We start from the raw sequence: 24470 nt of genomic DNA on the forward strand, positions 1-24470 counted from the left end.
TGGCGCCGCAGTCATCGATGCTATCATCACAGTCATTGTTATACACGGTGTTGTGTCGGTATCACAACGCGAGGCAAATACTTTGATACTGCTCCGTACTCGACTTGCAAGTGCCCAGATTCGTGTCGCTGCAGGAGTGTATACGTGAATAATCTAGAGCCCCATCAGCTAGCAATGGTGCGTCGCAGTGACAGCGAGTTTTCGTTCGTTCGCTTCAACTTGCCGTGATCCCTGTCGTTACAAGCGTGGCCACAAAATGCGCCGGATATCTGTCGTGAGTTACTGTGGCATTTTCCGTGTGTGTTGTGTTCGTGTGCTCCAAAATTTACGATGTCGCCAAACGTACGTGATCATGCCCATTTATGACAGGCTAGGTGATGCGTCAGTGGCTTCAGCAATAACATGCTACGTGCTGTGTTGAACTGTTATATCTACATTCTAAGCATACCATCTAGGTGACTCTGCGTAGTTGTTGTTTCTATTTGCTCTAACCTCAGTTGCCTTGTTCATCTTTTTTGCAGGGTATTTTTATTTACGTGTGCACGCAGCATATTAGCACTAAATCAACCTTACACACTTACCTGTACATGCCATAACCCTCTTTGTAATCACGTGTGCATGTGCTACTGTTACCCTGCAGTATTTCGTCAGCTACTGTGCCTGCTAGCAAATATTGTTTACATGCTGTTCTGAACCATTGCTAATAGCCTGAATTTTCTTTAGTATTACTAACATACCTCTTTCTTTCTCACCTGCTGGCCTCGTGTTGCTTTTAAAAGGAATGAATGATTTAACGCTTATGTCGGACAAACTTGTAAAAAACAATACACGGGATATACCTGCTAAATTTCTCAATGGCACAAAGCACGTACACTGATCGCACAGGCTAAAAGTATGTCTGACGTGCTCCACACTCTTCGTCTGCCCCTAAACACAGTCATGCTTGATTTTTACCCAACCGGCAAAACCACTTCTGCTCACTGACGAGCCAGGGTCACTGTCACGCCCACGTACTTCACAACATATGGTGAAAGCAGTCTGTTCTGATTTTTACCCAACAAACCAAACCACTTCCACTCACTGACTAGCCATGTTGAGTCACTGTTAATAATTAATCGTTACTAATAATTAAAAAAATCCAGATGTAACTAGCGATGGGGAAGGCGGTAGTGAAAGTCCGGGGTGGGCGACTTTGACGGCGCTTGTGGGTTTCAGTGCATTTGGACTAAGAACGGCTCTCACGGGGTGGAAGCCCTAACATCCTTCTGCTCGCAAATCCATAAAATATTTCTCTGTCTCGTTGTTTAATGCAATGCAAAGTTGAGGCTATTGAAAAGCACCATCAGAGAAACATGAGAAAGCATTGCTTTTGCCTCCGTGGAATGAACCAAGGTGGACCCGCTAGGTATATCTGCATCTAAGCATACATTGGGTGCTACTGCGCAGCCGACTGGTACCCATTGGCAAACCTGCTTCCCACACAACAACACAAACACATGCCTGTTGCATGCGGCCTGTGCGCATTTTGTTTGTCTGCGTGGAATGGAATGGCTGTGCCAGCAGGAAATAATTCATGAAGCACTGCAGGGCAGTGCAACAGTCGCCAGAAAAAATTTCCATCGGCAGACTCGCATACTCGAATGGCAACTGGCAGTCTCCATGGTTCAACACAGTGGTAATACCAGTGTGCCACCAATGCAGCAAGTCTCTCCATAGTATCAGGAGATTCGAATATAGGTTAACAAGGGCGGTGTGACAACTGTCACCGTGCTGAAAAATGCCACAACAGGGCTGTATTGTGCACAGATTTTTGTTGCCACTTTCATCCCACCTAGTTGTGCCAGCTTCCAAGTTTACCCCGTATTATTTCAAATTAACTGATGTTTGCTGGTGTTTGATTGATAGATGCAAGCACCAGTAAAGTGTGTCTGTCATCTTTAGCACTAAAATCATGTTCTCAAGGGGAAACCGACTTTAACGAGGTTGCGGACATGAAAGCTGGCAGTGCTCATGGGGGTCGTAGCAGAAAAGTTGCAGCATGGCGTCGTGCTGTTTTTGCTATGTTGATGTTATAAAGCGCATGGTATTTATATGGGCCATACATTTCAAACAAGGCACTAGCTGGAAGTCGTTGCTGTCCCTTCCTTTTGTTACACTTTGTAGTCGTGCTCTTTGTTTGAAAAAATTATTAGAAACTAGCTAGTGTAATTACAATTATAGAACTAATTTTCTGTGAAGGAAATGCTGCCTTGTGCCGGCTAAAGGATATACACTGTTTTGGCTACACATCATAAGACAAGATAGCAATGCAATACTCTACAGAGCCCGTGCACAAGCTGCTGCCTTGCATTGGTCTGACCCACAGAATTGACAGGAACAGCTCCCCAGGACTGATCCCGAGCAAAGGTTCTGGCTCGCTCATGCCCCTCAACTTCACAGAAGTCAATGAAACCTTGTTACACAGGCTGCGGCGCAAAGTAGCATTGACCTGAAAGTATCTGCACACAATCGGACGCGAGGACAGCCCAGACTGCCTTCTGTGTAAGGCTGTACAGAGACAATTGATCATTTGCATAGTTTTTGACCAAGGTATACTAGTGGGTGAAAAGACCTTGAAGCAGCCTTACTACGCTTGAATGCTTACCCTCTGTCTGAACGAAAGATTTTTGTCACGTGGGCTGACACGAAGAAGCAAGATCGAGCTGTCAAATCGCTGCTTGTCCTGTCAGGACTCTTGGGTCTATGTGGTGAAATTTCACAAACTGTGGGACTTTTTTTTATGGTCGGTAAATAAGTTATGCGAATTATGCAGTGATTAGTCTGTTTCTGTGCCCCATAAATGCTTTAAGTGTACAAAGTTCATTGGTTGATTTCACTGTCATTTCTCATACCCTCAGTATTCAGTACCTTCCTTGCCCCAGTGGGATTTAAGTAGCAGGCCCAAGTTGAGTTTCTCAGGCTGGCCTCTTCTCCTTTCAAAAATCTTTTACTATCTCTACCTCTCTCTTGCCAGCATGCCAGGTGCTTGTAACGGTTTACTAGGATTCGCAACGGTCACCATACGATAAAAATTTCTTATGTCTACTTTCATTGCTGAAGTTCACTGCACTCAGTGTACTAGGGTGTTTGGTGCACAATAGTAATTATGACTGCAGACAGCCTACAGTTCTTAAAGCCCACATCAAAATCCTGCCACGGACTCGTTCTTGCCTTCACTTCGATAAGGCTGTCACAAATGGGTTGATCAGCCGAACATGCTGGAAGGGATGTTTTTCTACACTCTGAATTAATGTTTGATCATTTTAAATACATTAAAGCATTTTTGCTGTTCTTCCTTTTTATCTCTTGACACCCAGTGCAACCAATGGGCTGGTAAAAGCTGTGGCTTGTCATATGTGTTTCCAGTTCATAATGGTGCATTCTGCTTGTTGCCAAAGCCAACTGCAGAAAAGTTCTTCAGCCATAATGCAGTGCTGGCGATGGTCTTTTGTGGGCTATATAAGCAAAATGTACTGGTTGTTGGTCAAATAAAGTGAGCCAATTTTAAATGTTTCTTCCCAATGCCGGATGTGTTTTCTTGGAGGTTAATTGTGTGTTTGCTTAGTCCTTTTGGGAACAGTTGAGCATGTATGGCTCATGTGTTGGCCATGAGACTAATCAGCATTTGAAGGTTCATGGGGCAGGTACAACTTGTACAGCTGGTGAGCGAAGGGATATAACTATTACATTTCCGATTTTCTTGCAACATGTCACTAGCATACAACAATTAGGATTTATAATTTAGCTGCAGTTCTTTTTTACGACAATACTGCTATTGTGCCCATTACAAAATTAATAGTAATTACGACCAGCCGCCATACGTTGCTGGCCGTAATGTGTGCGGCGTCATGTCATAGTTACTCCCGCCGTTTACCCCGCACGTGTGCACGCGTTTTGCGATGAGCGTGCGGCATCAACCTGGCTTGCCCGTGGTGCTCGGAAAAATACCAGGAAAACAGTCACGTACGTCTGCGCCACAAGGATGAGCACAAGACACCTCGCAGACGCCCAGCTCGCGAAGCCGGTTCTACCGCGTGCCGACGCATTTCACTTTAGGAGGAATGGGAAAGCCTGCGGACAAAGCAATCCGGGTCAGCCAGTCATGCATGCGGAAGATAGATATGACGATAATTTTAGGGACCTTATATGACGATGACTACTACTGCCACAGTGAGAAGCGACGACGGAACACGTAAATAAACAAATTTCGCAATACGTGGTGGTGTGTCATTCAGTGCCTCAGGAGGATCTAAAAAGAAATCCTCCAGCTCGCCTTGCGTCACATAGTGCAACTTTCGCCAGTTTTAAAGACGAAGGGGTAACATCAAACGCGAAAACTGACCGTACATATACGTGGCGTCGGCGGGGCCACCGCTGTATGGACTGGTGTACTTGAACTCATTTCGCCAGAGCAGCAGCCAAATCCTCTCACTACGGCGCTAAACCGGCACCTTGGCAGAATGGAACTTTGCTGCCACGTGCTGCCAGCTGCAGGTGCACGTGGCAGCACGTATACGCGTAAACGGATGCGCACACACAGCTCTGACTGCTGGGGAACTTCAGCGTGATGAGCATCCAGTCTGCTTGTCCGAAAACGAAGGCCTGTATGCTTCTTTCTTTTAGGGGCGAAGCTCCTAAAGCCATGGGTCTGTCCATCCCTTGTGTCTCGTGGTACGTGATCGCCGCATGCTTTCGGAGATGTCGCAAAGTGGGCCGCGTTGCACGCACCGGGAGCGCGAGCTTGTCTGTGTTCGCCAACGGAGGCGCGAGCGCACGTGCACTGCGAGGGGGAGATCACGCAAGAGATCACGCCACGAACGCAGGCAGTCGTTCGGAGATCGAACGAGACGCAAGGACCTTTGCTCGTTTCCTCTCGTCTTGTTCGGGCACAAGTTCGCCCTAAATAAAAGTTATTTCTTTACCGTTGTGTCCCATCCTACGTGACAAATTGTGGTGGAGGTGCGGGGTAGTCCTCGATGGCGCGGGGTCTTTCACCAGGTCTGGGCCTGGGAGCATTGACTCCGAAAATAAAAGTTGATTTGTACAATGTACGCACACAGTCTTACGTCTTTCTTAATGATGTAATGGGCGAACTTCACGGGAGAGTTACGGTTACCGATGATCTCCCCCTCTCGAGCTTCGCCCCACTTATCATCATTCATTCCGTGGATATGGCGTGATTTTTTGGACAACAAACGTCACAATTGGTTGGCCGGTTCTTCATCACTTGCAGTGGTAGGCTGTTGGACAGCTGCTGCTATGACCAGAAGCAACATGCGCACTAGTACTTACATGACGTTTGTATACAAATTATATGTGCAACAACGCTTTTATCAATTTGGTGTTGACAGGAGCTGTGGGCACAGTTTATGTGGGAGACTATATTGGCGCTACATTTGCTGCCCTTACCAGCGTGTGGTACAGCGCTGTGCTCTCGCTGTTTATTAGTTACCAGCACAATTTTTACAACGGTGTGTGAAGTTGGTGAAATGAAGTACAGTGTATCTCCTGGATTGGTCGGTGCTTCCTGCTTCGGCGTGATTCTTTCCAGGCCATCACTAACAAGGGTGGCAAAGTTGTGCTTGTGCCAGAAGCCAATTTTTTTGACACTTTAATTGTGATCAGTACTTGTAGCACTGCAGTGTACCTTGTAACTTTGGAAGCTCGGAAAAGTTGGTACAACATGACCAAATATACAGAGTTGTAGGCACGACGAAAAGAGGCATATATTAACACACGTTTACTCCAAACATCTTTTTGTCACATCTAATATAATTCAGGCCTCTTTTGTCCCAGCTGTGCTGATTTCACTCCCCAAAATAATGGCACCTGCTGGTCTTTTTATGCACAGAGAGTGTGGTGAGGTTTCAAAACATTTCAGGCTGCTGCGCCAAAACTATACGAACAAAAACGCTGGTGTTCAGCGGCGCGTACTAGTGCACCAGAGTGGAAGATCAAGTGCACGGGGCACCAGTAATCTAGACCCAAGAGAACTCTTGTCAAATGAGGGCCTTCAAAGGTATTCCTTCGGCCTATTCTGCTCCCCACAAAAGCCACAGATTCTATGATCTAAGTGGGAGCGCAAGCAGCCTTCGTGCAACACTATTTAGACCTTTGCCGGCAGAGTCTTCAGCCAGTGCCCACGTTTGAGGACACAGACCCATTCTTCCCACAGCAGATCAAACCTGATGGCGTGATATGGGGCGCGCACACACCTTCCAAAATAAAAAGAAAGAAAGAAGTGCGGTTACAAAAGCCGGCGAATTTAAACGTGCAACACAATCCTCCGAATCCTCCACTCGGAGTGGTCTTGCCTTGCCCGCAGGTGCGCCGTAGATAATACAACACGTACCGAAGGACAGCCGATGTACCAAGGAGGAGAGTTATCAGCCTGCGCTTACGGCGCGTACAAAAAGCGCGTGCTTTTCATCGTAAACAATGAAAAGCACAGCCGACCTAAACATGAGTGCCGGCACGGCCGCTTTGCACGGCCGGCATGGTACTTCGTACAAATTTCGGCGATCAACAACGACGACCAAATCCAAGAAATAATAACAAAAAACCGGTGACGTCACTTCCGTGGGGCGCTCCAGCCAGCCCCGATCGGGCGAGGCTGGAGCACCCCGGGGGAAAGGATCCCCGGGGTGCAGCAGCCTTTGCCTCTGAGAGTGGAAGGCGAGCGTCACGCTTCCTGCAAGCTTTCAACATTGGTGCCTGTGCTGCTTCGTGTATCGCCCGGCGTGCTTCCGGCCGTCACTTTTATCTTATAGTTGTGATGGAATATGCCTAGCAGCGTGACTAATAACTCAGAACTTCTAGATAACCTAATGTGCTTCAACCTGGTTTTACATTCTACTAGAGCGGGCAAGCTCCGCTTCAGTATGTTAGTAGTGCATTCTAGCCTGTCGGATCTGTAGTCGCATATTTTGACGTGTGTCGGTATACAGGGTGTTGCGACGATAACTGGAACACTTTAAAAATTTTTCCTGAGCGATCCGCCGCTCTGTTCGCGCTCAAACTTCACACAAAGGTCGCATTTTGTGGTCTATTTTGTTTGACACCGGGAACAACAACGGTACTTACCTGTTTATTCTGAAAATAAATAAAAACGATTTTCGCCTATGGGAAAATGGCCGCTGATTTGGACGTGCGAGCCAGCGCAAGTTGATGTTGGAACGGCGGAACCACCTGCAGAGTGAAACGCACGTTTGGGATTCACGTACGGAGCCAAATGGTGCAGCAGACGATCAGAAAATGCACCTAGAAATGAGCTAACAGACGATCAGAAAACCCGGTTTTCGGGCCCGAACGTCCAAATCGCCGCCATTTTCCCATAGGCGAAAATCGTTTTTATTTATTTTCAGAATAAACAGGTAACTACCGTTGTTGTTCCCGGTGTCAAACAAAATAGACCACAAAATGCGACCTTTGTGTGAAGTTTGAGCGTGAACAGAGCGGCGGATCGCTCAGGAAAAATTTTTAAAGTGTTCCAGTTATCGTCGCAACACACTGTATGTATGTTCCGTTCAGAAGAATTTATTGAGCATGTAGTCTTAAGTTTGTGCGAAGGGCGAACAACGAAACGCACAATGTTTTTTAACTGTACATAGAAGCTCTAGTTACAGCTGTGACCTGTGCTACCCACTTATGATGCCTGCTTCGCTTATATTTATGTCGGCAAGGCAGGTACAGACTGCTTCCAAATAATTGCTACATATACAGCAGAAAAGTACCGCACTGTTTTGTGTTTGCATTCGGCGTTAGGATAGGATGATGTGCTGTTTTATGCCAAATTTGGCCTTTGGGTGAAAATCTGTTTTATACCCAACCACCCCTGATTTTCTGTTTCTACTAGTGGAACAGCTGCACCATAGCCACTTTTACCTTCCAACCACTCTTCAAGAGCTCATTGGTACGTGCATCAGTTCTGGGTGGGAAGACCACAAGGACATTGAACAGACAGGACGGCCGCTACTTGCAACCGATTTATTTAGGGTATGTCGAAAAGGTATAAGAAGCATAAAAAAAGGTCACAGGATCATAAGAAGCATAAAAAAAGGCCACAGGCGTTTGGCAAGAGCACATTCCTTGGAGTAGATTCATAAAGAGGGGCTCACTCACAAATTGTTCTTTCATTTGATACAAAACGTTTGTTACATTATGTGCCATTACATCCGTGCTTTCGTCCACTATTTTTCTTTTTGCCAACTTGGGTGCACAATTACAATGTTGCACTCAAACGGCCAGTGTAATTTTCTACCGAAGGTGCACATTTTCAAGTGGTCCCTGATACATCAGCTGATTTGGCCAATGAAAGCTTTATGTCAAGTCAAAGGTGTCTCATCGCACAACTAACAAGGGGCTTAGCATGCTTCTTACCACAAATTTTGTGCATCATTCCTTGTGTTGTTGTTGTACAAAGCATGGCACACTTTAAAGGTACCGAAAACACTGTCGGAAGATTTCATCTGGAGGCGACCTTTTTAAAGTTGTGCACATTTCGGTGTGACCTTGGTATGATCTTGGAAAAAGTTTTATTTCAGAAATGGTCTGCAGTAGCCGTTGGTGACACAGCTTTTGCCTTATAAGAGTCACAGCCAAGATGTTTAGAGGACTACACAACCGATAACGTTTCCACGTGCACTATTTTTATGCGGGAGCACTAGGTTCCCCACTTTGTAGTGTTGTGCCCGCTGTTGAGTGAAGCGTCATTTAAGCCTGTGTGTGCCCTGAATAGTGGCGCATTGTCCGTCAGGGATTGGCAAGGACAGGGTACTGTTATAGTGTGGAGGCACTAGGAGCAGGGTCTATCTGGACCCACTTAGTGAGTTCTGTAGCTGCACAGGATGCGCAGCGGACGATAGTGCGGAGAGACGGTTAGCATTATATATATATACATTAAGACAAACTCGAGGGGACGGCGAAAATTTCTATTACCAGAAATTCGTCTTCAGCGGACGGTATTGCGTTGTGGATGTTACAAGTGAACGAAAGTGTTGTTCGTCTTAATCATGGCACATGGAGTTCATCTTAAGCGGACTCTGGTACTTGTAGAGGTTTGAAGCCTTGGGAAAAGGGAGCTGAGCATCGCCAGTGGTCAATTTACAACGACAGCAAAGAGGGCAGCCACCAACTTGGAGGGGCGGAAAAAGCGGGGAGCCCCAGCTCGAGGAATCAACGTGGCTTTGTGAGAGAGGCGCAATTTTCTTACAATATATATATATCCGGATTCTGGCCTGTGTGGCTTCATTTCCTCATGCTTGTGCAGGGTATTGGCCCCACAGGCTCCACTGGCGGTAGGACAGGCCAACTATTTCAACTGATATCGAAGCTCAGTGTCACACACAGTCGTCGTACTGAACAAAAAACAAATCAGAACGATGACCAAGCTGTGCTTCCTCCACTCAAGTGCTCCTACTTGCACTTCCTGTAGTCAAATGACTTCCAAACTCTTCTTTATAATGGAGGATATGTAGTTCACAGAAAACAATGAAAAAAGCGCCGACTGTGCATGCTACATCAGATTGCGAAAACAAAAACATTGTCTTCCGAAGGAATTAGATGCACTACTCCTGCGATATTCCTTTTTTTCTAGAAGTGTACAATGATAAAATTCGGTACTGCAAATCACGTGCAAGTAGAAAAAGTAACTGCAAATATAATAAATTATGTTCGAATATGAATATCATTGGTTTAGTGTAACAACTTTGAAAGCTGAGGTCAAAGGTAACTTGGACAATCACGACCTAACACGAGAGTGTGTGCACTGATTAGAAAATGGTACAAAAAAAAGGTGAAGAAAAGACAGCGGAGCGGTGAAGAAAATTTGGCACACATGGATGTAATTCTTCAACATGCTGTGAATAGCAGTATATATTTGTCTGGATGCAGTCCTTCCAGTCATTCAAAAGAGGCCCTTGCTATGCATGCCTACTAGGACCAGGATGTTACTGCAGGCATTGCCAACAAGTAATAACTCAATGTCTTGCTCCTGCCGTTCTCTTGAGTAGATGGTTCTTCCCAGCTCATAAACTCTGTACTGGTAACATTCCACTTCATCTCATGTACACCAGAGTTAACAAATTGGCTTTGGGCAAGGTTTTGCATGCATTAGGCTTTCTTGCATGGCGTAGGTGTCGTGCAATAAAGCCGACCTAAGCAGGCGTGTCTTGCGGTAACCCACTGTAACTGCCCAGCATCGAAGACGTTGGTTCAATCCCAGCTGTGGCAACCATTTTTCTGGTAGAGGTGGAAAAGAAAACCTCTGTATAGAGACTTCGTTGCACATTTTCAAGGCCCCCAAGTGGTCCAACTTGATCCATAGCTCCTAATGTGGTGTCCTTCAAGGAGCATGTGCAGCTTCAGCACGTAACACAAAGCCCCCTCCCCCCCTCCTGCAAAAAGGATGCGTATTTCAGCTGTTGAGATCACTTAACTACATTAGACTAATAGAGGACCTTTACTTTCAGATTTTGTATTGACTTAGAAATTTGGTGCTCCCTTGAAAACCTGGTGTTTTATCGCAGCCCTTCAGGATTTAGGGTATTTCTTTCAACAGCGAGGAAACCATGGTGTACACCAGATATTGCCATTTCAGGCAAGAGCAGACAGGTAGATAATGCTATCGGTCACAGTGAAAAGTTGTGCCACCTCTAAACATTTTGGTCAAGTTGTCATCCCATCCGTGTTATGACTGGGAACTTTTAAATTTGTAATAGTGCCATGGAGGCCTTTCCTGCCAGCTAGTGTACACAGACGAACTGACAACTCTTCAGTAAAAATTTTGTCTGCACTTAGTGAAAAATAAAGTAGGATTTATGGCTTGCTTTGCTGCCATATTTTCATTTCATTCTGTTAAGCAGGACCTGGCCGTCAAAGTTACTTGTAGAATTGACACTTGGTTGATTGATTTTAGGGTTTAACACGGCGACGCAATACAGGCGATGAGGTGCACCGTAGTGGAGGGCTCCAAATTAATTTTGACCACCTCTTTAACGTGCGCCGAAATCTCGTACACACGGGCGTTTTTGCTTTTCGCCTCCATCAGAAAAGCGGCCGCCGCTGCCGGGAATCGAACCCGCGACTTTGTGCTCGGCAGTGCAACGCCTTAGCCACTGAGCCACCGCGGCGGGTAGCACTGACACTTGGACAAGCAGATACAAACTATAATGACAAGATGCAACACAAGAAAAGGAACCGCACTAGTAAATAAATTTTATTCATAACAATCCACACAAATATATACACCGAGATACACTTGAAATGCAGGTTTTATGCTATAAGGCGTACAACTGCAATTAACAAATATATTTGTGTCATTCGTGTGCTTACATTGAGGTGTACAAAACTGTAGGCACCAAAAACAATAGCAATGGCCATGAAAGGCACACGTACCCATTGAAAATTATATTCTGGCACGCTGCAACTGCACTTCAACAACAATACATAAACAATCCATGTGGATTATGTGTATAGTCAGCTGAAGAGGATGAAAGACAGGATCTATCCATCTCCGCTGTTTTTTTTACTTTGCCGTGGCTAAAACCACGACTGGCTTCATAGATAGTGACCTACCCATGGCAGCCAGCGACAATGGGGGCCAGTGTGCCAAAAAATTGCTGCGTAGGAGCGGCATACCCCGTCAGGATGGGCTAAATAATCTCCAACCTCACCAGCTTCGCTTTGCTCACAGTGTGACTGCTGGCCCAAGATGTAGTGGCTGTAACAATCAGTACCGACCGTTCCAGTTAGTATGTATATCACCAGTCAGCACCTCGAATTCAGCACTTAGTCATAAGTCAGCACCAGTCAGCCGGACCAGATTCTCACCTATGCAGAAACCAAAGTGCACAACTAAACCATACAGGTACTATATCTGCCTGCTTGACTACCATTATTAATTTTTGAGCATACCCATTCATTCAAACGTTCAGAACCTTTACCAACTTTGTCTTTACATGGAGAAGCTTTTTTTGGCATGACGCTCGTTTGCGCACATGCGGAAACGCTTGAGTGTGTGCAAAACAGTTCCAACTTGGCCATATTTCAAGCGTGGCAACGCCGTCATTCTTGCGCGGAAGCATAATGTTTTGCAGTAGCAGGAGCACTACTCGACGAAAATTTCTTCAGGGGCTGTGGCGCTTTCAGATAAGCTGCGCCCCCCTCTTGTAGCACCGTCCTCAAGGTGGCTTGCCAGCCCTACAAGTGGCCAAGTTGGGTATACAACAGTTGACCACGGTCAAGGCCGGCAATGAGAACCGTACATGTAGTTATCTTCAGGATATCTTTTTGAGCCACGCCCTCGTACCAAAGCGATAGGAACCAAAATAAAAAATGCTTTGGCCATGTCGCTGCTGGCCATGTCGCACGCAAAGAAAAAAGTTTAGCAGAGTTAATAATTCTTTGCAAAACTATTCTTTTTGCACTTTGGCAGGGCATGAGCAACAAAATCACTGAATCGCTCCACAGCAATCACTTTCTTCTTGCTCCGCAAGTGTCCTGGCTCTAACACGGAGCTCAAACAGATGAGGCACCCTACTCCGCTGACCATGAACAGAAGTTGGGCTCCAGCAACATAACACCTGTGGTGCCAAGTTTATAGCAAGTTTGTTGCGTCCTGGCTTGTGGCTCCCTGGGAGTAACAGGTCCTGGCAAAAAATGGGCAGTAACAGTTAGACAAATGATTGCAAGGAGAAAAAAAAATCAATTTCTCCTTTTTCAGGATTACATGGCACAATGAAATTTCACATATATGCATGAGCAAACACACACGCACTCCTTAAAGGAGACTCCATGTCAATGAGGCATGGGTGACATAACACTGCCCCTTTGGAAGGGGCAATGTTATGCTCTTCATCTTGCTGGATGACGTGGCCAGCATGTCAAAGATGGCAAGACCGAGAGAGGGAATGATGATGCGGAAGGGAGACAGCGGCATTCCCCTCGCTCGTAACTGTCACACATAAGAAGCTGCATGACGCTTCCATGACTTTCTTACACTGGTGAGGACCACATCTGCTTCTTGCAAGCGCAGTCGTGATCCCACTCATCATTCCCCACCCTCTCATTAGTGGGGTGCGGCTCCTCCCCCGAGTTAGTGATGGCTGTGACAGTGTGTAGTGATGCAAGTAGTACAGATAAATTTTAGTATAAGTTTGCTAGGTGCCCTACCTTATTGAATTGCACCTGTCATTTTGTCAACCTGTGAAGTCTGCCGAAATATGCGTGCAAGAAAGAAAAAAAAGAAAGAGCGTAACAATGTTAGACCACACAGAAAACAGCACAGTAGAAGCAAAGGATGGGGTGAGGACGGGACAAGAGCTAACTTTTGATAAATGCTTTACTGTAGGACCAGCATGTATAAACACATCTGGCTTGTAATAGGAGAGAAAGAGAGAAAAACATCAAAACGAAAAACTGTTGGAAAGCAAAGCTTTAAACGACACCCACAACAATTGCCCATGGGATATCCCTTGAATTCTCACACGTGGCTCTACAACGAGTGAAACCAGAGATTCTGCCAGCCGTTACTTGAAATCCGCGGGGGCGGCGTCCCGAACGCTGCAGCGTCGGCCACGGCCTGGCTAGAGTGGTGGACGCTGCCACCATAGCCTGCCCGTGCGTCGGCATAAAGAAAACGGAGAGGAGCGTCTTCCGAAGGGTGAGACAGCAGAACCTAGCCATCCTGATGTGCTAGCTTGGGGCTACACCACTGCGTGACACAAGTGCAGACACCGAAACAATTTGGCATGTGAGCTTAGTGATTCCCCTTTATACCAATTTAAAGTTTAGTAAGTTTGAGAATTGCAAGAAAGCTGAGGGAACTTTTATAATCACTATTTATCAGGACCATTTGCTACTTTTGCCTTTTGTAATATTTCTTAAAACACAACCGAATTGGTATTCATCAATTTGAAAAATGGAGCCCCATTCGTGGCAAGTAGTGCGCAAAAAGTAGCGTTTCTCTAGTGGCAGATGTCTGTATGTGGTTTGTACGTTTTGTTTTCCCGCCCTGCAAACCACGTGGCGGTTTTCGTCTCTCATCTTTTGCTGTTTGTGTTTCCTTTTCTCCTCTTACAAGCCAGATGTGTTTATATGCGCTGGTCCTGCAATAAAGAATTTGTTGAAACTTTGCACTTGTCCCGTCCTCGACTTGTGTTTTTACTGCACTATGTTTCTCGTGTGAGTATGAACCAACATGCCCAAACATTTTCTCTTCTACCCTCCAATAGTTTCAAAGAAACAGGCCATACAATTCAGCTGATATTGTGTTCATCATCACGCTTTTAGAACTTGATTGATTGATTCTGGGTTTAATGCGCCGACGCAACGCAGGTGATGAGGCACACCATAGTGGAGGGCTCCGGATAAGTTTTGACCACTTGGGGATCTTTAACGTGTGCCGCAACCTCATACACACGGGCGATTTTGCTTTCCGCCTCGATTAGAAAAGCGGCCGCCGTGGCCGGGAATCGAACCTGAGACCTCGTGTTCGGCAGCACAACGCCTTAGCCACACGCTTTAGAACTTCACAGCATAAACAATGCCAAGGTCATCATGCACTGTCGAACCCAGAATAGTGGCTGAACTAGTCACACAAAACAACATAAGTAACGGTCACTAAGCAGTGCTTAGTGTCGGTTCAAGCACTACCACATCAATTGACATTAGGTAAACAAATTTTTTTCATCTAGCATGCATTGCATTCTGTAAGCATATATGCTGGTGTATGCATATATGCGTGCCCGCATATTTTGTATACATATGCACTAGTGGCATAGGCAAGATGCATAAACTTGTGTATAGCTTCTTAGCCAACGCCTTTTGGCCTTGGCCACTACAACACCAGCCAGATTAAATTGTGCTGGAGGAACTCCTGACGTTTGTACTGTGGATCCGGGCAAATTTTGATACAGTCAGGCACACATCACATTTCTGATAAAATGTGGCACTCCCCAGCATTCAGCTGAGAGACAGTGGGCCCACATTACTGGATGCATTGCATGGACATTAGAACGTAACGACACCCTGCAGTGTATGGGGATAGCATTCCAGCTTACTCTATTGTGGGGTAATATTTGATAGCTGAAGCAAAAAGCACCATAATTGTTTGGCCATCGAAGTCAACCAACATGTAAGCAAGGTGCTCACTGCATGTTCCAAAACATGCAAACGTCTATTGCAATCTCGTCCTGTCTATTATGTTCGGTTATTATGCACGCTTTCAGTGTTTAATCAACTTCTAATTTTCGCTACGCATTCCCATTGAACGTCCGCAATACCCGCAGCTTCGCCACCGATGTGTGCAACATTTGTGAGCGTCGCCTTCGCCTTACCGCGGACAAATTTACCCGTAAATTTCAACCTCATAAAAATCAGATTTCATCACATTTAAATGTTTTCAAAAGAATGTTCGATCACTGACTGATTCGCACTCTCTCACTCGCAAGACATCCAATCGTCATCGCATCGTCACAAGTTCTCGAAGCGAAGATCGGCAAATCGTAACGGTCATTCTTCGCGGTTTTCAACGATATCGATGCAACCAGGCAGGTTTCATTCACGGCAAATCATGCCTGAACATCAAAGGAGTACTATAAAAATAACTGCGCAGCCGCAAGCAATGAAGCAACCAAGTTACAGCCACGGGACGTGCAACGCCGGTAAGCAGGTCGGCCGATTCCAGTAGAGAATCGCTAGGCTTCGAAGCTATTTGGGCTTCGGGTGCGTCACTTAAGCTCGAAAACCTCGTAATATAGACCGTAAATAATTATTAAGCGGTATTTGAGTTCAATAACTCACTTGCCGTAAATAGACATGGGCGCCGCCATCTTGGAAGTTTGTTTACATCAATGTTACCAGACGAGCATCGGCATTTCGCTAAATTGAGAGGCCACTTACAATTATTGCGATTTTGGGTACTCGTTAAGCTTAAAAGAAAGCCAAAGTAGCCTGGTATTCATCCACAAATTGTATCAACATAATAAATTGGCAGAAAATTTTAATGCATACAAGGTATTTTTATTTAGTTATGCTGTCTTTCAGTGGGTGAGCACGCTCACTGTCCTGTGTCGCGCTGCTTCTGCGGACCGTGTGGCTTGCTGCTAGAGTTGTCTTTCAACAAAGTCCGGCATTTATTCGTTCTTTTCTGTGACCAGCCACCAGTAACAGACATGTTTTCACTGTTTTTTCCATATGCTGCAAGCTATGTTCAAATGGGTGTGTGTGGCACCTGAGGTAAGCCTCCACACATTTCTACATTCTCCAGATGTGTGAAATAGAACAAGCTGGCTTTTCCGCCAGATTCATGGCTCACACAAGAAAACTGGCGCTCAACTAAGAATAGCTTGTTCTGTTTGGTTTATTTCAGGAACAATGATTTCTTCTATGGTTTGAGCATTGTTGGACAAATACACTGGCACATTGGAGTCCAGCATGATGATACCATTGCCCACTGTGCGTATAAAGATAAACTAGCATTTAAAAAGTTGGAATGCAAAATAAATGTTCTGAGCTCTGTCGGCAGTCCATGCGTGTTTTGTCCTCCATTGCAGTTTGTACAGAGTGATTTTGATATGATTGGTAGCAGAATATCTGACACTGAATTTGCTCACCACTGGCTGCAATAGAAGAAATCGCAAACAAGATAATACGTAACTAGTATACTGTGAACCTCTCTGAACACTGAGCTAGAAATAATTCTCAAAAAGAAAAAAAAAAGAGTAAAGAAAGAAAGGGGGAAAAAAAGGTTGCTCAAGATTACGATACCCCCAATGCAAAATCGGAGCGCAGTGCAAACTGCAGTCTCCTCGGTGACGGCGCGTAGCTGCTGTGTCTCAGAAGTGACCGCGTCATCAGTGAACACATGACAGCGGGCGCAACTCTGGTGTTTTATCACAGTGCCTCACTGCCGCAGAGCATGTCTCACGCGGCCTCTGCTTACTGCCCTCCCCCTCACACTTTCACCATACTTTCCTCCTCCACCTTCCTGTTTGCTCTATCTCATTTATCTCTGATGCCCTCTTCTTCATTCGGTTACACCGTAGCCGACAGTGATATGAACCTCCACCTTCCTGTTTGCTCTATCTCATTTATTTTTGGTGCCCTCTTTATTCGGTTACACCGAAGCCGACAGCAACGTGAAACCACAGAAGCGAAGCGGGCACTTAAGGGGTGCCCTCTAAATAAGAAATGGCAAGCAGATTGCCTTAGAAAGCTGTGTTGCAATGAAATTTCTTTTATACCTAACCTGTCCTAACCTTGTAGCTGAACAGTTGGCATTGTTCAATTTACCCCAGTCAGGAAAAGCATGATATACAGCTGTTTAACTACAGCCCTTGTTCATTTTTTAAAAGTGTTTTTTCCGTTCTTTCCTTACTTTTTTTTGCTGCTCCAGCAGCACTGGGAGCATGAGCATGCAAGAAAAAATGTTTATATGTGTTTCACATGAAAAGTTGTATGGCCATGACACCTTTAACTTGCATTACAAATTTCCTGCTTCACTTTAACCGAAGCAATAGAATAATTAAGTGAAGCATCAGTTTTACATTTTAAAAAATGGGTAAAATAAGCAAGTCCACCAAGGCAATAAATATTTTAAAGAAAAAATGAAATGTCTATTTATATGTTATGTTAAAGGTGGGAAAATTAAAATTCTTCATGATTAGTGTTTGCTATTAAAACATTGTTTACTGTTTGAAGCATTTATAATTTACAAAAATTCCTTGGGGCACTTAGTCTGCTTATGTGGTTTTTAAATAACAAGCATTGTGGCTTCAGCTGGCATTATATGCTTCCTGCACTTTGGTCTTGTCACTGTACTTGCCTGGTCGACCAAAGTTAGCTGGTGCAGAACCTAGCAGTACACCCGACGTCAAGCACATTCCATACCAAGACACGGTGCTAGTAACTCCAATACCTTTGAGAAACATCACGTAAACTGATAGGTTCGCCTGGCGTGCTATTGAGGAGCAATTATGTAGTCCCCCAACAGCTCCGACAAATACCAGGCAATCTGATGGCTCCAGATGGGAGGTTATTGAGCCACGCAGTCTTGTAAGAGCCACCAAGGACTTGCTCTCGTTTTTTATGTTATTTCTCCTTTTAGCACACTTTTGTTCATAAGCCATGCTCCACGCGTACCTGATAAATACCAGGGCCATTCACTGCTTATAACACTAAATATTTTGCCTCATGGAGCAGATAAGGCTTGCACCCCATTAATAATGATGATGATAACTGATAGTGGTATCCCTTTTGTAGCGGGGTGATGACATGTCATCTTACCCCAAAAAAACAACAACAAAATAAAACAACTAATATACCTGTGTTTTACACGCATTTAATACTAGCTCTGCTCTGAGGGCAGGCACAAAAAAATCTTATTAGGCACAGAATACTTATTCTTTCTGTTACACGTGGTAGCTGTCCTAGGCAATATTCCCATCTGCTTTTCGTCCACCAGCATTCTATTAGAATATCTTCTCTTTGTCGCCTCGACAGCCCTGAAGTTTACTTCCTCTGTGCTACCCTGAAACCCTGCGGCTTCTGGAAGCCAAACATTTCCCTCTAGGTTTGGATGGATACCCTCGCATTCAAACACTATGTGCCGTATAGTTTGTTTCTTTTCCGCAGACTGCGCATACCCCATCATTTTGTGTATACTTCCCTACAAAGCTCTTAGTTCGCAAGCAATCTGTCCTAGCCTCGAGAAGCAAAATGCTTCCCTTAGAATTATCGTAGAAATTTTCCTTTCTATTTTCCAATTTTTCAGCCCTGTACATTTCTAACGATGTTTTAGCTTCCATTTATTCTCTCCATTTATTCATTTCTATCTGCCTTGCCTCCTTTTGGTTGCTTTGGCTGTCTTAGCTGCTCCACTGTTTCTGCATTTCATCTAGTCCTCCTTAACCACTGCGTGTCCGCGCTTTTCATGTATATGTACCTGAAAACCTTAGCTGTCCACCTACGTCGAACCATTGCTCTCAGCCTCCTCTCAAAACATATTTTACTCTGAGCTTCTCGAACTGGAAATGCCACTCAGGCCATTCCTCTGTGCACTGCTTCGTTAGTTCTTTTTCATTGCGCTCCTAAGGGCAAATGGCCTACTGTTCTCTGATTCACTTCAAGGTCTCATTTTAGGCTTATTAATACAGAAATAAAAGTTGGCTCTGCCGCACAACATGCAAACTTTCAAGCCTCACTGCGTGGATTGTTCCTTGAGGTAGGTTTTTTAGCACGACACCAAAGCCATGCAAGAAAGCGTACCACCAAAGCCTTGCACAAAAGCGGAACTCTTGCAGCCAATGTTGGCTGAAGTGCAATGCTACCTGTGCAAAATTTATAATCTGGAAAGAACTTTCCCATCAATGTGGTGGTATGAGTAAGAAACCAATAATTATTACTTGCTGAAATCCTTACATTAAAGTAAATGTCATATTAACCAGTAGTGTACCTCACCTCTTTTAAATCCCTGGAGCAAGCCATTCAAATGCAGTCGACTCTTGATGATTTGAAGTCACCCAATTAGAATTTTCAGTTAATTGGAAGTGATGTTCAGGTCCCAGTAATTTTACATGCAATTCAGTAGAAGAAATTGCTTGATAACTCAAAGCTAAAACCTAATATATTAGTTAATTTGAAGTTACTTAGCATAAAAAAAAGAATGTGAAAGCAATTGAAAAAACAAATGTGCACGGATAACGCAATCTCACTGGTAGTAACCCACAACGGAGAAACTTGTAATGCTTCATGTGAAGGAAGAGAAAGAGCTGCTCAGAAGAAGTTGGCCGAGGGTGGAACGTGAAAATTGCAGTTAAAGGCTGTGGGATAAAGAACAGAATTGGGGCTGCTGCGATTACGGCCATTTTGGACCTCTCGTCGCAGCAAACGAAAAGTCAGAAAAATCAGATGGCGAATAACTTCACCGTATGAAATTTCAGACGTCCTTATACACTGGCACAGCCAGGTAGATGGCAGTGCCACTGATGCTTTCGAATTATTGGACATTCCAAAAAAATTGGCCAGTGACCGTGTACAGCGCTCGGTGATTGAAACGCGATACTCGGAGCGCGTGGCTGCCGGTGCTTGTTGCGTTACAGGTGAGCGCTTGTGAAAGCGAGCTGACGCATTGTGGTATACGGTGAGGGTGAGAGCATTTGTGACGCATGCTTAGTGCATCTGGGAGTCAGCCCTTCAGTGTGTGGTTCTTGACGGCGCCATGGGGGTGCTACATGCCATGGCTGCAAAACGCTGCGCCTGCGTGCTGCGCCGGGTCACGATAACATATCGCGATAAATGTGCATTCAAATTCTTCATAATGCACGCAGTGCCCGCTCGCCCAGCTTCGCACGGCGCGGCGCAGCACGCAGGCACAGTGTTTTGAAGCCATGGCATGTAGCACCCCTATGGCGCCGCCAAGAACCACACACTGAAGGGCTGTCTCCCGGATTCACTAAGCATGTGTCACGAACGCTCTTACCCTCATCGTATACCACAATGCATCAGCTCGCTTTCACAAGCGCTCACCTGTGGCGCAACAAGCACCGGCAGCCACGCGCTCAGAGTATCGCGTTTCAATTGCTGAGCACTGTACGTAGAGATCGAAGTCAAACATTATGATTAATTTTTCATCAACGAATTTGGCATCACTACTCATTTAAAAGCACCTTTTGTTACAAAAACTTGCACACACCTATAAGGTTGCAATCAAGGAACGAGGGGCCTGAATAAAACGGAACACTCGGTGGATGAGTGTGAGAGGAAAACCTATGGGCAACAGATGGATTTGGATAAAGCAGGATAGGAGAAATCGGAAATGGAGCAGACAGGCCTCTGTTCTGGAGTGTACACAATAGACTCAGGATGATGACTACGGCATGAGCAATGAGAAAAATTCTTGTCTGGCGATGTGGGGCCGGTCAAGGAGTGCCCCGTGTCAGCAAAAAGTAGCGATGGCTACCTATTCTTCGATTACCTGAGGCTCCTTCAATCTTAAAACCCCACTTGCATTCCTTGAGGAAATTTTTGCCGAAACGCAATTTCATTAGTAAATTGCAATAAATAACTGACTTCTAAAACGACCATGTACAGCAACCTCTGTAGTGCAGTCTTAGCGATAAAAAAAAAGAAACAGCAGCTTTGAATGCACTCAACACCAATGTTTGGGCACCAAATGTGAGTGCATTAGGTGGGTGCACCACATGGTACGCAGTATTTGTTCATTGTTAGCATCGAGTGTCTCCATTTCACTTTCCCCTGAACAGAATAAGTCGCGACATGTATCCTGTGGAATCCATTCCATCTTCTAACTCCTGCATGCGAGCGCTAGGAATTCTCAATTATGTTTCCTAAAAAAATTACAACAGAAATTGTGGTGACAGGTGCAAATTGTATTTTTACACACACCCACACACGCACGCACGCACGCTTATATAATCCAGCTTCTCAACAGCAATATACTTTCACTGCACTGTCCCTACGAAAGACAGACCGTGAAGCGCAGATTTTGCGAAATACTTACACCCGCAACGAGAACAGTGACGCCCTTAGCCCAAGGCATCGACAAGCAGTCTCTTGAGGTAGGTCTGTCTCTCTTTAGAAACAGCGCAGGTCACCCGTAGGCCACTCGTACACGTGCACCGGCTGTAGTGGGAATTTTCGACCAGCCCCTGTAATGGAAGCAGTGGGCGACGTCTCGATGACATACGATACCGAAATAAATACCTCCGAAACTGTGCCCGCTTTGCATTTGTGCATGCAACCCAGAACCCCTGTTCTGCTTACTGAGGCTGTGACCGTTCACCTCGGTGTAATAACTGTCACCAGTAGTAAGCATAGTGACACCATAGCTAGCAGATTCGAGCTCAGTTACGCATATGAGCCCGTAAGAAAAAAAAAAATCACGACGCTATGCTTTCGGGTGCGCGTTCGCAAGGAGTATGGCACGTAGCTTACCCACTTTAAAATGAGCCTACACTTCTACCACGAGCCCTTAAGCCAGCAACACCTTGTGTGTTTTCTTCGGGGTATAAAAAGCGCAATATCACATGACTAAACACTTACCTCCTGACGAGCTTGTCGCTACCACCGACGTAGACGGCCACAAAATCGAGCTCGCTAAGTCTCCGCCTTTGCGTCGTCGAAGCTGAATGTTCGAAGTTGAGGCGCAGACTGACGTGAGGCTCGGTAGCACCCTAGGAACGACAGCTGGAATAACATCTGCCCTTTCAAACCACAACAGCGTACAAGCCGTCCGTCCGTTCTGTTGTAACGGTGCCGCAAAAGCACGGACATGACGGACAGACGAACAAGAAACAAGAAATGCACAAAACAACGTCGTCAGCGTTGTCAGCATGGCCAAAGCCCCTCAATTTTTCACACCAAAGTTGGAGAGATTTTGAGGCCAAAAAGACAGCGTTGCCAGCATAGTTGGGTGCGTTTAGGCCGATTTGGCGGCGGTTGTGGTCAGGTTTTAGTCGGATTGGCTTGACGCTCCTCCGTTCTCGGCGGAAGGATACAGTGAGCGCAGGAGCAACGACGCTTGCAGCCAGCGTGATCGCTCAGCACTCCGTGTCTCAGTTTTCTTTGCATTTGCTTTCGTGGACGCTGTACCCGAAAGGATTCTTTGCACCATCTGTGTTTCGAGCGTAGCCTCGACGTTGTTTCAGAGGTGGTAACGAACGGCGCGCCAAGGGAGCGCCGCGCCGACGACGAAGGAGGAGCTCCGCATGCAGCGCTTGGACGACGCCGGGCACTGCTCGTGATCACGAGGCGCACGCTCAAGTGGCTCAAGTGCGCTCACGCGGGCTGAATAAATCAGTTCAAGCCCAAACGCTGTCGCAGCTGATTCTCTGCGGCGGTCGTGACAAGGGCAAGAGCATGCTCATCCCGTAACGACAACTGCCAAAGAGTTTCATTTCATTGCTTCCCATCAAGTCATGATCGCAGGAAAGTGTGGTTTGCTGCACCGGCCTTCTGAATGAACCTGTTGCCTAGTGTCCTTAGCGCGCTTTACCGTTTACCGTGTTAAATGAAGCAAGAGTAGCCGTTGGCCGCTGAAAACGAAAGGATTGCACTGTGCGGTTTCTGCATTCCGGCTTACCGGCTCGACCGGCTCTGCCGAGTAGCGACATCTGGCGAATGACACAAACGTTTGTTGCCCAGAACTGTTCGCTTACGCTTGAATTGAAATGGCTTGAGTCTTAGACGTCTTAGATTGAACTCTCACAATACAATAATTTTTTTAAAAGAGCCGTATACTTCTACTGTAGAGCTTAAAAAATCGAAATGATGATGATGATGATTTCTATTGGTTTCCCCTTTGTATCGGGGTGATGACATGTCATCTTACCAAAAAAGACTAATATATCTATGTTTTGCACTTTTGGTTCAATACTAGCGCTGCTTAGGGCAGGCACAAAAAGCTTATTAGGCACAAAATACTTTTTTTTTCTGTTACAAGTGGTAACTGTCCTAGGCAATATTCCCCTCTCTGTTTTTCGTCCACCAGCATTCTAATCTTCTTTTCGTCCCCTCGACAGCCTTGAAGTTAACTTCCTCTGTGATACCTTTAAATCCTAGGGCTTCTGACAGCCCAATATTCCCTTCATGTAGATTTGGATGGATACCCTCACATTCTAGCACGATGTGCCGCATAGTTTCTGTTTCTTTTCCGCAGACCACGCATACCCCATCATTTTGTGAATACTTCCCCACAAAATTCTTAGTTCGCAGGCAACCTGCTCTAGCCTCAAAAACCAAAGCACTGCCCTGGGAATTATCGTAGAAATTTTCCTTTCTGATGTTCATCTTCTCAGCCCTGTACATCTCTAACGACGTTTTGGCTTCCATTTTTTCCCTCCATTTATTCGTTTCAATCTGCCTTGCCTCTTCTTTGGTTACCTTGGCTGTTTTGGATTCCCCACTGTTCTTTCCGTATTTCATCGTTAGCCTTCTAGTCTTTCTTAACCACTGCGTGTCCACGCTTTTCAAGTATAAGTACCTAAAAACCTTAGCTGCCCACCTTCGTTGATCCATTGCCCTCAACCTCATCTCAAAGCATATTTTACTCTGAGCTTCTCTAACTTCAAACGACGCCCAGCCCATATCTCCCTGAACTGCTTCGTTAGTTGTTTTTCCATGCGCGCCTAAGGCCAGACGTCCTACCGTTCTCTGGTTTACTTCAAGGCGTGATAGAACGTCTGATTTTAAGCAGAGTACAGCATTCGCAAACGTGAGACCCGGAACCATTACTCCTTTCCACATTCCTCTTACTACTTCATATTTGTTATACCCCCACAGAGCTCTATGCTTCATTATAGCTGCGTTTCGCTTTCCCTTAACCTGAAGTTGCTCCTCGTGAGTACTTAAGTAGCTATCCCCTTCGTTTATCCACACTCCCAAATATTTATATTCCTTGACTCTAGGTAATT

At 45.5% G+C, this 24470-nt stretch overlaps 1 long non-coding RNA gene across 1 annotated transcript; it reads right to left on the minus strand.

Moving 5' to 3' along the window:
• Positions 1–11236: 11236 nt before the first annotated feature.
• LOC144179201 (uncharacterized) lies at positions 11237–22317 on the minus strand. The gene is made up of 3 exons (XR_013324184.1): positions 22102–22317; positions 21560–21707; positions 11237–12686 (listed from the first exon to the last, which is right to left on the minus strand). It is a non-coding gene; the product is annotated as an uncharacterized LOC144179201 (long non-coding RNA).
• Between the last annotated feature and the right edge of the window lie 2153 nt (positions 22318–24470).

The sequence above is a fragment of the Haemaphysalis longicornis genome, unplaced genomic scaffold (assembly GCF_048455015.1).
Source record: "Haemaphysalis longicornis isolate Haplotype H1 unplaced genomic scaffold, Haemaphysalis longicornis Haplotype H1 scaffold_4, whole genome shotgun sequence".
NCBI classification, from domain to species: domain Eukaryota; kingdom Metazoa; phylum Arthropoda; class Arachnida; order Ixodida; family Ixodidae; genus Haemaphysalis; species Haemaphysalis longicornis.